At 33.2% G+C, this 14539-nt stretch overlaps 1 protein-coding gene across 4 annotated transcripts in view; it reads right to left on the bottom strand.

Moving 5' to 3' along the window:
- Positions 1-14539, bottom strand: part of LOC130448657 (frizzled-2) — a 427377-nt gene that overhangs the window by 58299 nt on the left and 354539 nt on the right. Inside the window, exon 2 of one of the 4 annotated variants that reach the window (XM_056786117.1) lies at positions 6541-6564. The exons of the other annotated variants lie outside the window; for them this stretch is intronic. The gene's annotated coding sequence lies outside the window, so the exon portion shown is untranslated. The remainder of the gene's footprint in view (positions 1-6540; positions 6565-14539) is intronic. 4 annotated transcript variants of the gene reach the window in all.

Genomic DNA, 14539 nt, shown 5'->3' with positions numbered 1-14539 from the left:
CATTTGTTACTATAAGCTAATTTACAGACATTATACCGAATACGGATCCATTTTTCAAAAATCTTGATATAATCAAGTAGCCAAACGTGTTTATTCGCTCCTAAGACATGGAAATGTTGCTCGTAAAAGTATATTTTATACCTAGAATATATTAGACTAAGTCCAGTTCAAATAGTTGTGGAAAAATATAATGTCCACAGTTTAAAAACGGTATTAATATTTGGGGAAGTCAAATATAATTTTTCAATTTGGTAGGACTGAAAAAGGAGAACCGGCTCCAGAGAAGGCAAAGACCGTTCCGTCTGCAGGCACGGTTATGGCGTCGGTTTTTTCGGATGCGCGTTGGTTAATTTTCATTGACCATCTTTGAAAAGGAAAAACTATCAACGTCGAGTACTACGTGAAGTTATTGCTACGTTTGAGCGAAGAAAATGGCCAAAATTATCTAAGTAAAGTTTCAAAGTTGAAAAAAACTGCTCGGTGGTCAAAGATTTTACAACAATGAAGAGATGATGTACGGAGTTAATGGCTATTTTGAGAAGCTTATTATTCTAAATTCGAATGCTCCCCTTCAATATACTCCCCTCCCGTCACCACACGCCTTTCCATACGTTTTTTCCATCGATCGAAGCACTGATGGAAGTTGTCTTTGGGGAGGGCGTTTAGGAGCTCTGCCGTTTTTTGCTTTACCGCTTCCATTGACTCAAATCGGAAACCCTTTCAAAGCAGATCATTTTCTAACCTTTCAAGGATATCCGAGCAGACCCGTTGAACCAAGAGCTTTGGCCAGGAGTCAGATTTTTTGGTACCAACTTCGCACAGACTTTTGTCATGTGTAATTCCTCGTGTAAAATTTTTTTATCGGCGTATACAGCTTCCGCAATCATCCGGATGCTCATTCGACGATCTGTACCCACAATTTGTTTGATTTTGGTCACTGTTTACGGAGATGAAACAGTCACATTGGGACCTGGGCGCTAGTTATCTTCAGTACTCTCTCGGCTTTCACTAAAGCGCTTACACCATTCAAAAACACGCGCACGAGATAGAGAATTGTCACAATACGCTTCTTGCAACAATTTATAGCACTCAGTCGGAATTTTTTTGTATTTAACGAGAAATTTGAGATTGATACGTTGTTCCTTTTTTTCGTCCCACATGGTTTTCGGCACGACCTGGTATTTTTAAATTTACATTAATAAAACATTTTTATAAAAAGAAAATTATTGTTTTGTACTACTAATTTCACTAACAGCTTTTTAAAACTACCTCGTAATGTTTTGACAACTTGTTTATGACAAGCAGTGAATCTATATTTTTTTAAATCACAATCATCAAACGCGCCATTAATAAATCAAATTACTTTCGTGATATAGACAGCTGAGTTCTTTCTTTTATCATCGACAACCGTTGTAAATGCCACAATGTCGAAATTAAATGGGCAACATTACCTTTTTGACACACCCACATATTCATTATTACCATAAATATAACTACAAGCTCCGAACGGCTGTATTCTTTCTTCGATTGTGGAAGCAGATGCAGCGTAGTCAATGTTTAGGGTCTTTCAAGGTGAACGATTTCGTAGACTTTCGAAACCCTACCGCGTAAGAAAATTTTCTTTCTCCGCGGGATTCGATGTGAACATCTTAAATTTGTTTATCGTTGTGACAATGACAGATTTGTGAAGTTGCATCCGTTTCACACTGTCTGTCTGATACGTCTCTTTCTCTAAAATAAAAAAAAGGAAAAAATCTCGACTCGTTAGCGAGTCTTGTTTACGCTGTTGTTTATTTCATTTTATTTTCGGTGGAGTCGAGGAAAATGTTTATTTTGGAAATCTAATGATCTACTGCACTAATCTGTTTCTAGAAATAATTCGAGTAAACGAAATGCCGGATTTCATATTACTTCTTAGTATCAGAACTTAACGGTTACAATAACACTAGCGATCTAAAAATGGAATGTACACTCAATAAAAAAACATTTTACACGGGGTTGCTTTATACATTTCATATATGCGTCTGGGTGTTTTTAATTTTTATAATGATATTTATTATCATTTGTATTGAACTGAAATCGCAATTACAGTTTTTGGGTGTGATAAATCTAGGTATACTAATAAAAATCAATTATCTACTTCCTTCTGTAATACTGATTCTAATATTAATTCATTGATCGATATTGATCGGTTTAATGCAAATTTTCCAAAGTCCAAAGCGTAAGGTATGAAAAAATAATTAGAAAGATATATGCATTACAATTTTCTGTTAAGAAAATTGAAATCCATTCCTTGAAGCAATTACAAATGTAAGAACATCAAGTGATAATATTTAGAACTCTATCATAAATATAGGAGATGCGAGAGATGATATAATAACAACATACGAAGGTAATATAATTGGAAGGTGAAAATAATATTTTAAAAAGAAAATATGTAAACGAGGCGGAAAGTAGGAGTAGGAAAGACGCAAACAAAAAAAAGTACAAAACAATATCGAGACTAAAACTAGGGAAGACACAAGGATTAGACCAAATAACGAAAGACACGATGAAAACGGTATAAATGGGATATTGGAAGGTGGAAATAATCACATCAATAGACAAGAAATGGGTCACAAGAAACTGCAACCATTATAGAGAAATCACATTATCGAATACTGTCAGCAAGATATATACGATAAAGATAGAAAATAGACTAAAGGACTAACTAGAAAAAACTATAAGATTCAAGATAAGGAATTTAGAGTGTTTAGAAGAACAATAGATGCAAACTTTATGATTAAACACATAGCTGGAAAATCAATAACAGATGATGGAAAACCCTAGAATAAAGTAGAATAGAAAAAAACTACTAAACGCATTAGGACTGACAAAAATGATGTCAGAGTTATGCAAGAGGAATCAAATATGTTCGAAACAAAAAAAAGAGAGAATCGAGAATGTACATCAAGCAAAAAGACGAATAAGACATTATAAATACATATATTGGGAAATGACAGACATTTTGAAGGTGCTGTATGCAGATGACATGAGAAAACTTTCAACTCAAAACCTGAGTACAATATCTACACATAATGAATAAGAATATGAATGAGAAATAATAAAATAAGTCGATAAGAGGAACTAGATATAAATGAGATATAAATATTGGACTAATTCGAAGATTATACAATACACTTAAGACACAGCTTCTAATCAAAGCGAATATTCCAAAACAAAACAAAAACGGAAATATATAAAAAGAAGCCATACCCATACTGGCATTTGCTTCAGAAGCATTGACCAAGAAAATAAAAAAGAATATAGAAAAGAGATTTCTAAAAAACTAGATGTTAAAACAAGATTCAAAAAATTAAGACATACAAGAGAAAATTCAAAACAAAATTGGAAATTAATACGGAAGACTCATGAAACGCGAAGTTACAAAAACAAGAAAGGAAGACTGAAAAATTAAGATGGGATAAAAACGAACATAGAGGAATGAGTGGCAGAATATAAAACAAAAACACGGGATACGAAAGAAAAGAAATAGCTGAGGAAAATGAGTTTACACAAGCCATCAGGTTAAAGTGACTAAATTTTCTGGAAAACTTCTTGAAAAATTATCTTCATGTTTTAAAGCATATGAAAGATGATAGAACGGTTCATATTAATTTTTTAAAAACCTTCAAAAAAACATAGAATCGGAAAGCTATCAACAGAAAACAAGATACAAATTTATCTTATATACAAGCAAGAAATTTAAATATTTTAAATGGAAAACTATTCAATTACGCTTAGTGAGAAACCGACAATTAAAGCGAACCTTAGTTGTACGTAGACTTTCCTACCGCTTCTCGGTGACGGCTTCTACGTATAGAACCGGGTGGCGGAGCGGTGTTTTCACACAACTTTTTGAAATTTGTTTGCATAACAAAGTACAATTCAATTTTCCAAATACAGAGCTTTTTAAGCGAGAGAAAATGTGCATTTTTGGCTTTAATGTAACATATAAATAGGAAGTTGTTTAATTAAACTAATAATGGAAAAAATTTTTGCATACGAAACAATTTGTTTATTTGATGATGAAATTTTGAAAAAACAATTTGAGTGCCACAGCTTAACTTGATACAGGTCTAGGGACGACTAATAATGCAGGTAACACTGGTTATAGCGGAAAATTATCGATAAAAAATTATAGTAGATTGAATTTGTTTTTAAATTAACAAAAATAATGATATTTATTGAATTGGTAACAAAAAAAAGAATAAAAGGATCTTACTAACCGTTCTACTTCTACTGAGTGTACTGATAATAAATCAAATGTGATTAGAACAGGTTAAGCCCTATCTTTGACGCGTTAAAACCGTGAACACTTCCTTTTCACTGGCCTTGCTACTTTTTATTGGCTCAGTAATTTACATGAATAATTTTCAGTGACTTCTTTTTAATTTATAAAAAAAACCAGTTGTGGAAAAGGAATTTAGCGAATTCCATGTTACTTTTAATTACTTCATTTTTCACTTTAATCCCAAGACCAATTACAAAATTATAATTAATTGAAATTCATTTATTGATCGACTTAAATTACACAACATTTTTTAACAGATTCATTAATTTATATCACATTAGATATTTTACAAATTTCCACTCTATCTGTCGAATGTAGCTAACTTTAATTTATCATTTTGATACATTAAGCGACCTCATTTTTTATGACCAGAAATCAATAAGCAGCTGGCATAGGATATTATTGAAATCCTAACTAATGACTTTCGAAATTCGACCGTAATGAAATGTTAACGTTTTGGTTTAAAAACAATAAAACATTTTTACTACATATAAATCAATGAAACTACTCCTGAGCGAACAAATCGACTCCTGTAATCGCAAATCACTGGCAAGGAAAAAACTTAACTCGAAATTGTATTTTTCTTAGTAAAACATTAAAACTAATGTTATTAGCTTCAAAATTATCTTTTACCATGAAGCCAGAATCAGCGATAAACGGCCAGTGCGCTGAACATGAATCAGGCTGCTGTTTCCAGAGTTTACCGTCGTTCCGATGACACTGGTAACTTTAATCAAAGAGGCGGTTCCAAAAGGAAAATGTGCATTTACGATAGAGATGTCATTGTCAGTTCATCAAGTCTAACACTAGCTCAGAAAAACGCAAAGAGTGGCTGTAAATAGCTAGACAGTCATAAGAAGACTCAAGGCAGCTAAAAAGTCCAGCTTCTGGCTCCAAATTGAGACCAACCCAACGATTTGCCAGAGAACACGTTATTAGGACTGAGAAATACCGTTCTCTTCCCAAACGAAAGCAGTACCTAGATGATAGCAATAGAAAAGGACAAGTCTACAGAAGAGCTGGAGAAAGGTTCGCTTAAAGAAAACGTGGCTTTTGGATAAGGTTCCTGGATAATTTGGACACATAATTCAAAAGAAACAAAAGGCGAGTTGGTTTCTATTGAGTTGGGTTACTTCGGCGAAAACTTAATCCTAATGCAGGATAATGCCCGTTCATATACTACAGGTTCTGTACAGCTGTATTTACAGAGTTAATTTTAAATAACCCTTTTCCATTGTTAAAGATTTCTTTTCGTTTTATATTTTTTCTTTACTCAACTCAACTCAATAACAACATAGACCACTCATTATAGAGCTGAGACTGATGGCTTTGATATGCTAAAATCCGAAGAAGAATGGAAGCTACAAATTTTTTGGTAGAAACTTTTGACCACGATGAGCGTTGATTTTTTTTCTTACGAGTTTAAATATAAATAAATAATAATAACCTAAAAGTAATACAACTGAGAGCAAACCTGAAAAATTACGAGTTGAAAACGTCTTGAAAGTATAATATTATAATGAAAAAGTAGAAGTTCAAAAGTGGCATTTCTGTCAGGAATTCATCAATAAAAATCTTCTCTAAAATTAGGGCACGGTATTAAGACGAGAAAGATAAAACATCAGGTGAACTAGAGAATCGAGAACGCTAGCGGATGGAGAGGAAAATAATTGGTGATATTTCCCGAAGTTTGACAGGACGACGGTTTGAAGGCGACGGATTTAAACATCCCGCTTCGAAGATATGCCCTTCAACCAATACCAATTGAAAAAACCGCTGATTTCCAGCAGCTAAAGAAGAGATTGGACGAGTTATATGATCACACACATTTGTGAAAATCCCAACTGAAGAATTGAAGAAAAAAACGTAACGAAAGTTAGTCGAAGAGGGAGCAGGTCATGTAACTATGAATTTTTGTAATCGCTTTCCACAAAAATTGGACGTTTTGAAAATCTACAGCGCATTGTATCAATTCCAGCTGAAGATCCGAATGTAAGAACGTGACAAAAATAGTACAAGTGGTACCAGTAATTAGGTTTCTTATTACTATGAATTTCTTTCATTTCTTTCTAAAAAGAAAACGATCATGAAATCATTGGGACATATTCAACTTTATCAAACATAAGTTGATTAACTATGAGTTCTTGGGTACACTTGTGTGCGATATATATTAACAAATTTGCGTTGATATAATTATGGGTACTTACTAGAATAATGCCTGAATCAAACACCTACCTGAAACAAAAATAATAATTTATTTCCTGGAAATTTGTTGCTTTTGCTTTAAAATAAATAATACGACTACTAAAAACACATTTTTTGTCAAAAATTGGTTTTATTCATTCATTCATTCATTAATATAATCTCTTTCAGCAATTGCTTCTTTATTTGAGCTGAGTTTCTTACCGGCAAGAATTTTTTTGAGATCAGAGAATAGCCAGTAGTCACTGCAATTCGAAGTGTAATTCGTTCAATTCAACCATCGTTGCCATCGTCTTGTGATTCGGTGCATTGTCTCGTAGTTTTTTCTTCGACATAAGAGGCTGTTGATTTTTGCATTCAACAATTCTATGTAATATTCGCTATTGATTGTCTCTTCCTTTTGGAAATGAACTATATCCCGTGCGCATCCAAAATACTGAAGCCATAACCTTCCCAGCTGACTGCTTTGACTGCTATTGGATGCTTCGGACGTGGTTCACTAGCTGCAGTCAACTCAGCTGATAATCATTTTGATTCCGGACTGAAGTGATGGATTCATGTTTCACCCATTGTCACTTATAATCATGGCCAAACACTGTTCTGAATCATCAACACGTTGTTGTTTTTGATCGACTACGAGTACACGAGGCACCCACTGGGAAAAAGCTTTCCCATGGTCAAATGTTCATATATAAACAGTGTAAACACACTGCCTTCTTCTGATATATTAACGGTCTCAGCTATATCACGCAATTTCGATTTACGATAAGATATAACTAATTAGTGGACTTGATTGTAGTTTTCTGTAACCACTTCAATTGGACGACCACATCGTTCACAATCATCGTTGTCTCTAAGACCTCGTTTAAATTCAACAAACCAATAACAAATGGTTCTTTTCGATGCTGATCTTGTACAGTATTTGTTTTCCTCTAGAAGCAATTATAAATTAACAGACGAAATTGTTTTGAATCCAAACTTTTATATATAGACTTTTGGAAGTTAGTACTTCATAAACGTCATATGGATTTAACAATGACAGCGCCATCTGTATGTCAGTCACACGACTTAAGAGTGATGTATGAATTTTACTTGGTACAATTTGGGATATGAATAATAGAACAGTTTGTCCTGTTTCACGTTCCTCCGAAGTAAGAAATTCCAATAAAATTGAAAAATCTACTGAATGGATCACGCAAACCAATACAAATAAAAAATGGTTCGTATTTTTGATATATATTGTGGAATACAACAAACATTCAGCTAACAACCAATCGATACAGAAATGAATAGAGTTACGGACCTTCGTTATCGTGTTCTCTTTATTACAAAAGGAAATTGCCAGGGAAGTAATAAAATTTTTAACGATCATTTAGGTCTATACTTGCAATGTACACATATGTTTGACTATTTGTTAAATGAAATATTGCTTTGACATGCGCATAAACGGAATTCAAGTCTCATTCTTAGTCCCAACGCGTTTTCTCTGTCTAGATTAGTTTTTATTAGTAGAATTAATTAAGACTGGAAAATTATAACTATTTATAATTAAACAAACCGATATCAGTCGAAATAACTCAGATAGAATGATTGTGGGGTCGTGATATATTCTAAATATTAGAATTTCACGTTCAAAAGAGATAAAGGAATACTCGAGACAGAAATATGGTTCTACAGATACAGGATATCGATACTAAAAATACGTCAAATCTTGTTTGATTGATTTTAGAAAGTAATATCAATCCCTAAGAAATTTTTCAAAATGTGGCGTAGAATGTTTCACTTTCTCCTATTGTAAATCTATAGTTGTACCAAGAAATAGTATTTATATAACGTAAATTACATTCAGTTCATTCCCTAATTAAAACAAGGTAACTTTAAATAGTTTCAAAGTACAGGATGTAAACAGGAAATTTTTATACTCAATACAGAGCGGCATATCAATATTATTATTAATGAAACACCTTGTATATATGAAAAGTTAGCTGAATAATAATTCAAACTACGTACCTATATACAAATTTGTTAATATAATGTATATATAAACAACCATATATTTTCAACTGTCTAGAAATTATATTCAAACATACCTGTTCTCCGAAAAATACCAGCCATGGTTCTCTTTTGGTTTGGTAAATATTTATTTAGTGGTGGTCGGATACAGTATGGCTGATTTATTAAACGGGCACGAATACAACGTTTCAAAAGCTAGGTGGATAAAATGGGCAATATCGAATCAGAATTATTGGTAATCAAATTCCAAAGAATTAAAATTGTTGATTCAAATTATTCGAAGAATCGTGATATAAAAGTTCTCTTGCAGATCAGTTGAAATTTGTAACTTATACTGGTCTACATGAAAAACAAACACAATATCTTGAAATTGAATTTTGCCTTTTAAAAAATATTTTAAATACTTTTAAGAGCATTTGAGATTCGTTGATTATGGATTTCGATATAATAATGTCTACAGTGGGCTAAAAAGCATACAAAAAATCTTATTTTTGTTAGGATTTGATTTTATTATGTGATACGGTTGCATCGGGAAATTTAATAGTACGTTTCGTCTTTAGCCTTAAAATAGGTTTCGGTTTCGGCGATAACCTGAATGGCGCAGCGAGCATATTCTTAATGTGTGAGAACAGGAAAAAATCGATGAGAACCAAATTTCGAGTATAAGGTGCAATTCAAAGCTATAAGTACGCAATTTCGCGATCGTTTTTATTAATCTGTGATACGATGATAAAACAGCACTTTCTTCTTCTACAAATGGTACCGTTTTCCACGATTCAAATGCTCCAAAATAATCCCTGTTCCATGTTCTTCCCTTTTCAAAATAGTCGATGAATATCTTATCAAACGCATCCCAAAATACTAATAGCATAATCTCGCCAACCGATTTTTACGTCTTTCCACCCTATGGAGTCGGTTCATCACGTGCAGTCGACTCGGCTGTCTGTCAATTGGACTTTGTTGTGAAATTATAGAGCCATGGTTCTATTTATTGTCACAAATCGATACAAAAATCCTGGTTTAAAATGATTTTTTATTATTATTATATCCAACATTTTCCTTTAATTAACTTAGCAACCCACTTTTCAACGGTTGATTTTCCAGGGGGCAAGATTCGAATAGTGTTTATCAAGCCAAGCCTTTGACCCAATTATTTTTTTTGGCTAATAATCAATGCTTTGTTAACACACGAACTTCTGTTTTTTCTTCATTTTTTCTTAATTAACAAACTTCAACAATACTATAACTTACAAACTAATAGTAAGACAACTTTCAAATTTATTCACGTGTATAATGAAGGTCGTATCGATTTAATATTATTAGCGCCATCTATGTTTGAGAACAAAATACGGAAATTGATCTTTGGTAGCCTGGCTGTTATAGAAGGTTGTTTAGAATTTGTTGCCGACGATTTTTTCTATAATAACGTCGTTGTAGATGAATAAACAAAATAAAGGCCAAGACAAACATGACAGCATCGCCTACGTAAATGACAGTCGGATATAATTAGATGAAACCATATTTGTTCACACTTGATCAGTTTGATTTCACAACTGATTTCAACAATCATTTACGAGGCAACTGTGGTATGAATTTAGAGTTTCAATAAGAATTATGAACTAAATTTCTGTTTTCTTAATCAAAGCTTATGTTGATTTTTATAAACGATGGCCGTCAGTTTTCATATTTCAGAAAAGTATTAAATAACAAAAAGTTTCATAGTAATCGTTAACTTTAATTATCCGTTTTCGGATATACCGACACATTCAGCTGATTCTAGTGGATCAAATTAACATGCAATTCTGCATTTTTTATTGACCGTTACAAGAATGTAAATACATTCATTAAAGTAAAAAACAAAAAGATATAATACATTTTCTTATGGAAAGTCTTTTTGTCTGTTATATATTTTATTCATTTGAATTGAAGCTGAAGCATACAAATTTTTGAAGACGTAAACATATCAATTAAAACATTATTCAGCTACAAAATTTGTGTGTAACAAACTGAACAGATCAACCGTGAAAAAGTGTAAAATACAGAAAGGGAAAAATTTGAAAGGTTCCTTTTTAAAGCCCCGCACGACAGAATAAAAAAAGACACTAATGAGCGTGGCTTCGACCTTTTTTTGGTTCGACGTAATTCAGTTTATTTTGCCGCATGACTCGACAACATACAAAGAAGAAAAAATCCTCGAATGGAGAAAAGCTTTCTGCATTTTGCGTCGAAAACATCATTAATTTTTCATTTTTAGAATCGTTTACGGTGGATGTTGTCTATTATCTACGATAAATGTAATGTCGATGTGGAAATTTTACAAAGGAATTGAAAGCTGCTTTTGTTGAAAGTAAAACATATTAAATATGCGTTTGAATTCGACCATTTATACGGTTTCGTTTTGAAAAGGAAACAATGGAAACAACCATATACTAAATTGACATCAAACTTGAGTGAAAAATTAGTAAGAAAAGTGAATAATAACCATCAAGAATGAAACAGTATTTTTTTCCTTCCAATAAGTTTTCGATTATATTCAAAGTTTTCAATATACAAGTCAATTCTTGCGCAAAACAAGCTAGTAGTATCGAATCCATACGATTTTCAGTTAGTCAAAACCCTCAAAAATACGTGTATATGTACATTCGACAGCTCTCGTACAATTAGTTTATTTTGAGTAAAGCAACTTTCGGTAGTTTGTAAAAATGGACAAAAAGCAATGTAGTGTGTTAATAAAGCATTGTCTTTAAAAAAAAAACCATTGTAGCCATGGCTTGGCCTGATGAACATTGTTCGACCTTTGCCCCAGGAAAATCAATCGTTGAGAAATATTTTGCTAAGTTAAAACGATTAAATAAGCATACGATACACGTAGTCAAACTGTCATCGGGGAAAACATTAAAAAATGTACAAAATAATTTCGGCTATCCATAAAATGAAGCTGACCTTAAAGATATCAATAGTTTTATATTCATAGACTATCTTGAAAAGGGAAAAACCATAAACTACGAATATTCTGTAGTGTTATAGGACGGAATCGTGAAAACATGGACCCATTTGAACAAGTGCTATCTTTAGGATTTCTGAAATTGTCAAACATAAAGTTTCTCGTTAATAATTTTTTCTTATTGTGATGGAATGAAACAACATGTTTTTTAAGTATCTGAAACCTCACAAAATATAATCGTGAGCATATTATCAAAAATAATTATGCAGTATCAGTCTCTGGATACCTTCTAATCAATAGCCAGGTAATCATTGAGAAAAACTACTCACGTATTTTCAGGAATTGAATGAAGAATGAAGAATATCTAAATTGTCGAATATTTCACTAAACTATTTAATGATTCAGTAAGTTCACTTTATATCATTCATTTCGTAGATGATAGTACAATACTAGTCAGTCAGCAACTGGCATAATTCTGGATAATGAGGTGATACCACATATTTAGAAGGTCACGTTATAGGGTCATTTACTGATGGAAATTTGACCAGTACCATCTACTTGGTCTCGTCAGAAGACCTTTCAATAACCCCAACAAAGCAGATTATGTAAAATAAATACCACCTAACACTATGAAGTACCGAATTCCAAATTTTAAAATGCTTATTTATAGCATGGCCAACTAGATCGCCCGAACTAGTTCTTATGGACTTTTTATGATGCAATAGAAAATGCAAATTTGATGCTACACCAACTGAATCTCTTCTAGACCCCTGGCAAAGATAGAATTCTGTGTGATTCCAACCGTTACTATTTAAATTCTAGTTACTTATTTTTTACACGGTTTGATGATTTACTTGAAAATGTCATTGTATGAAAATCATTTTATCGTTTACCGTCGGCACATTTATCTTTTCAAAACAAGTTTCTCGTTAAGTAAAACTCTACTTAGTAACAGATGTACTAATGTAGACACTTGGTCATATAATTTCCAAGAAATTTAGACGTCCATCATCATAATAGTTGATTGAGTTCTTGATGTTTGACGTGGTTAAGACGGTTACAATGGAATAGATTATGTTTACCAAACAACTAGATACGGGCTTTAAAAACATAACGATTTATTTGAGTTTATTTAAGATTTTCATTGGATTTGAAAATAATTGAACTCAATATATTGAATGTAAGTTTGAAAAAGTGGAGCGTTTGAGTATTGATCGTTCTATATAGCAACTTTTTCTAGTCATATTGGCGAAAAAAATTATAGATTTCTCAAAAGAAACTTCTTTTTGTTCTAGAACGAAAATGAAAATAATGAAAACATCGGTTAAGTACATCATATTATTATTCATAACAGTTTGGACAGTTTCATAATTTTTACTCGTTTACTGACGTACAACATGGAAGATCATCATCAATGCGATGAAGACCCAAGCTATATTATTCAAAATAAAGAGAAATATACCAGAAGACAACGTCAATATCATGAAAGAAGGAATCACCTGGACAACCAAAGCCAAACACCTGGGAGCCACCTTGGACTAGCGAATGATATTCAGTGGCCACGCCAACTGCTTCGTGGAAAAGACGGAGCCAGAAGACGATTAGCAGGACTCATATGAACTGAGGACTAGCCTCCACCTCATCAAGGCCATCGTAATCTCCATTATGCTGTGTGCATCTAAATAGTGCAGATACATGGCCATCCATTATCTGACGAAGTTTACAGTTCAGAAAATATCAGCCTGAGGCGATGACTGAATGCTCTTTGGTATATAAGGACCCAGAGTTGGACCTAAATAGGATAAGAGATATTAAGGCATAAACCCCTAGAACAAAATTTCAAGAGCTAAAGATCTATATCTAACTGATACAGTCTACACCAGAGAAGATTAAGCTAGGTATCTAAGGTTGAGAAAACAGGTGCGCCAAAAAGGAAAAATGCAGAGGAGGGACCACTTCTTATAGATCCTGCCAATACGGAAATCGAACAAGTGACTTCACTCTTAGAGGTCGCTAATAGTCGTAATAAGACGATTAGCAGGATACATAGGAAGATGAGTCGATGAATCCGAAGACTAACCTCCACCTAGTCAGGACCATCGTAATCTCCATCATACTGTATGCATCTAAAGCGTGCAGATACAAGGCTATCAATTATCTAAGGAAGTTTCCAGTTCAAAAAATATCATCCTGAAGCGATGACTAAATGCTCTTTCTAGTATATTAGGATCTAAACAGGATACAAGATATTAAGGAGTAAACTTCTAGAAGAGAATTTCAAGAGTTGAGGACCCGTCTCAACATCTAACTGAGACTGACTACACCAGAGAAGAGGTATCCAAGGTTGAGAAAATAGGTGTGCCAAAAAGAGAAAAGAAAGAGGTGGGACTACTTCTTATAGATCCTGAAAATACGGAAATCGAAGGATAGCTTTAACAAGTGTCTTCACTTGGCAGAGACTTATCATTTTTAAAGGCCAAAGAAAAAAAGAAGATATCCAACACTTCTACTAAGCCCAGTGATGTAGACTGACGATCCCTTCGAGAGAGATGAGGAGTTGTTGGAAGATATTCCCTGAAAGCATTTTGGGGGAGACGGGTTTTAACTAGGTCTGTATTTTTTGGACTTCAAAGTTACCTATCTGAAAGCGAACTACTAGATCTTTTCACATGTGATTTAAGAAACATTTAGCATAATAAAAAAAGTTTTTTATAACGAATCTCATGAATACTCGAATATCTTAGGAGTTAATCATTAATTAAAGTTTCTGTAATGCGCCATGTTTACGCGCTCCCACTTTAATTAACGTTATACTTATCGCCAATGCAATCTTTTCGACAATGTCCTGTTTTGTTTGGTTTGTAGTGGCGAAGCGCACTAGGATTTGTCGTTCCTCAAAACCTGTTTTCGTGTATCGATTTAACTTTAGTAAAACCAACTGGTGAGAAGTTTTATTTGCGTTTTCTTCGGCGATACCAGGGGTGTATCTAAGTATAAGAAAATATTACATTAAACATTTAACCCTTACTGTATAGTTCTTCCAATAT

This window comes from Diorhabda sublineata, chromosome 9 (genome assembly GCF_026230105.1).
Source record: "Diorhabda sublineata isolate icDioSubl1.1 chromosome 9, icDioSubl1.1, whole genome shotgun sequence".
In the NCBI taxonomy this organism is placed as follows: domain Eukaryota; kingdom Metazoa; phylum Arthropoda; class Insecta; order Coleoptera; family Chrysomelidae; genus Diorhabda; species Diorhabda sublineata.
This window is presented reverse-complemented; position numbering and strand designations above follow the sequence as displayed.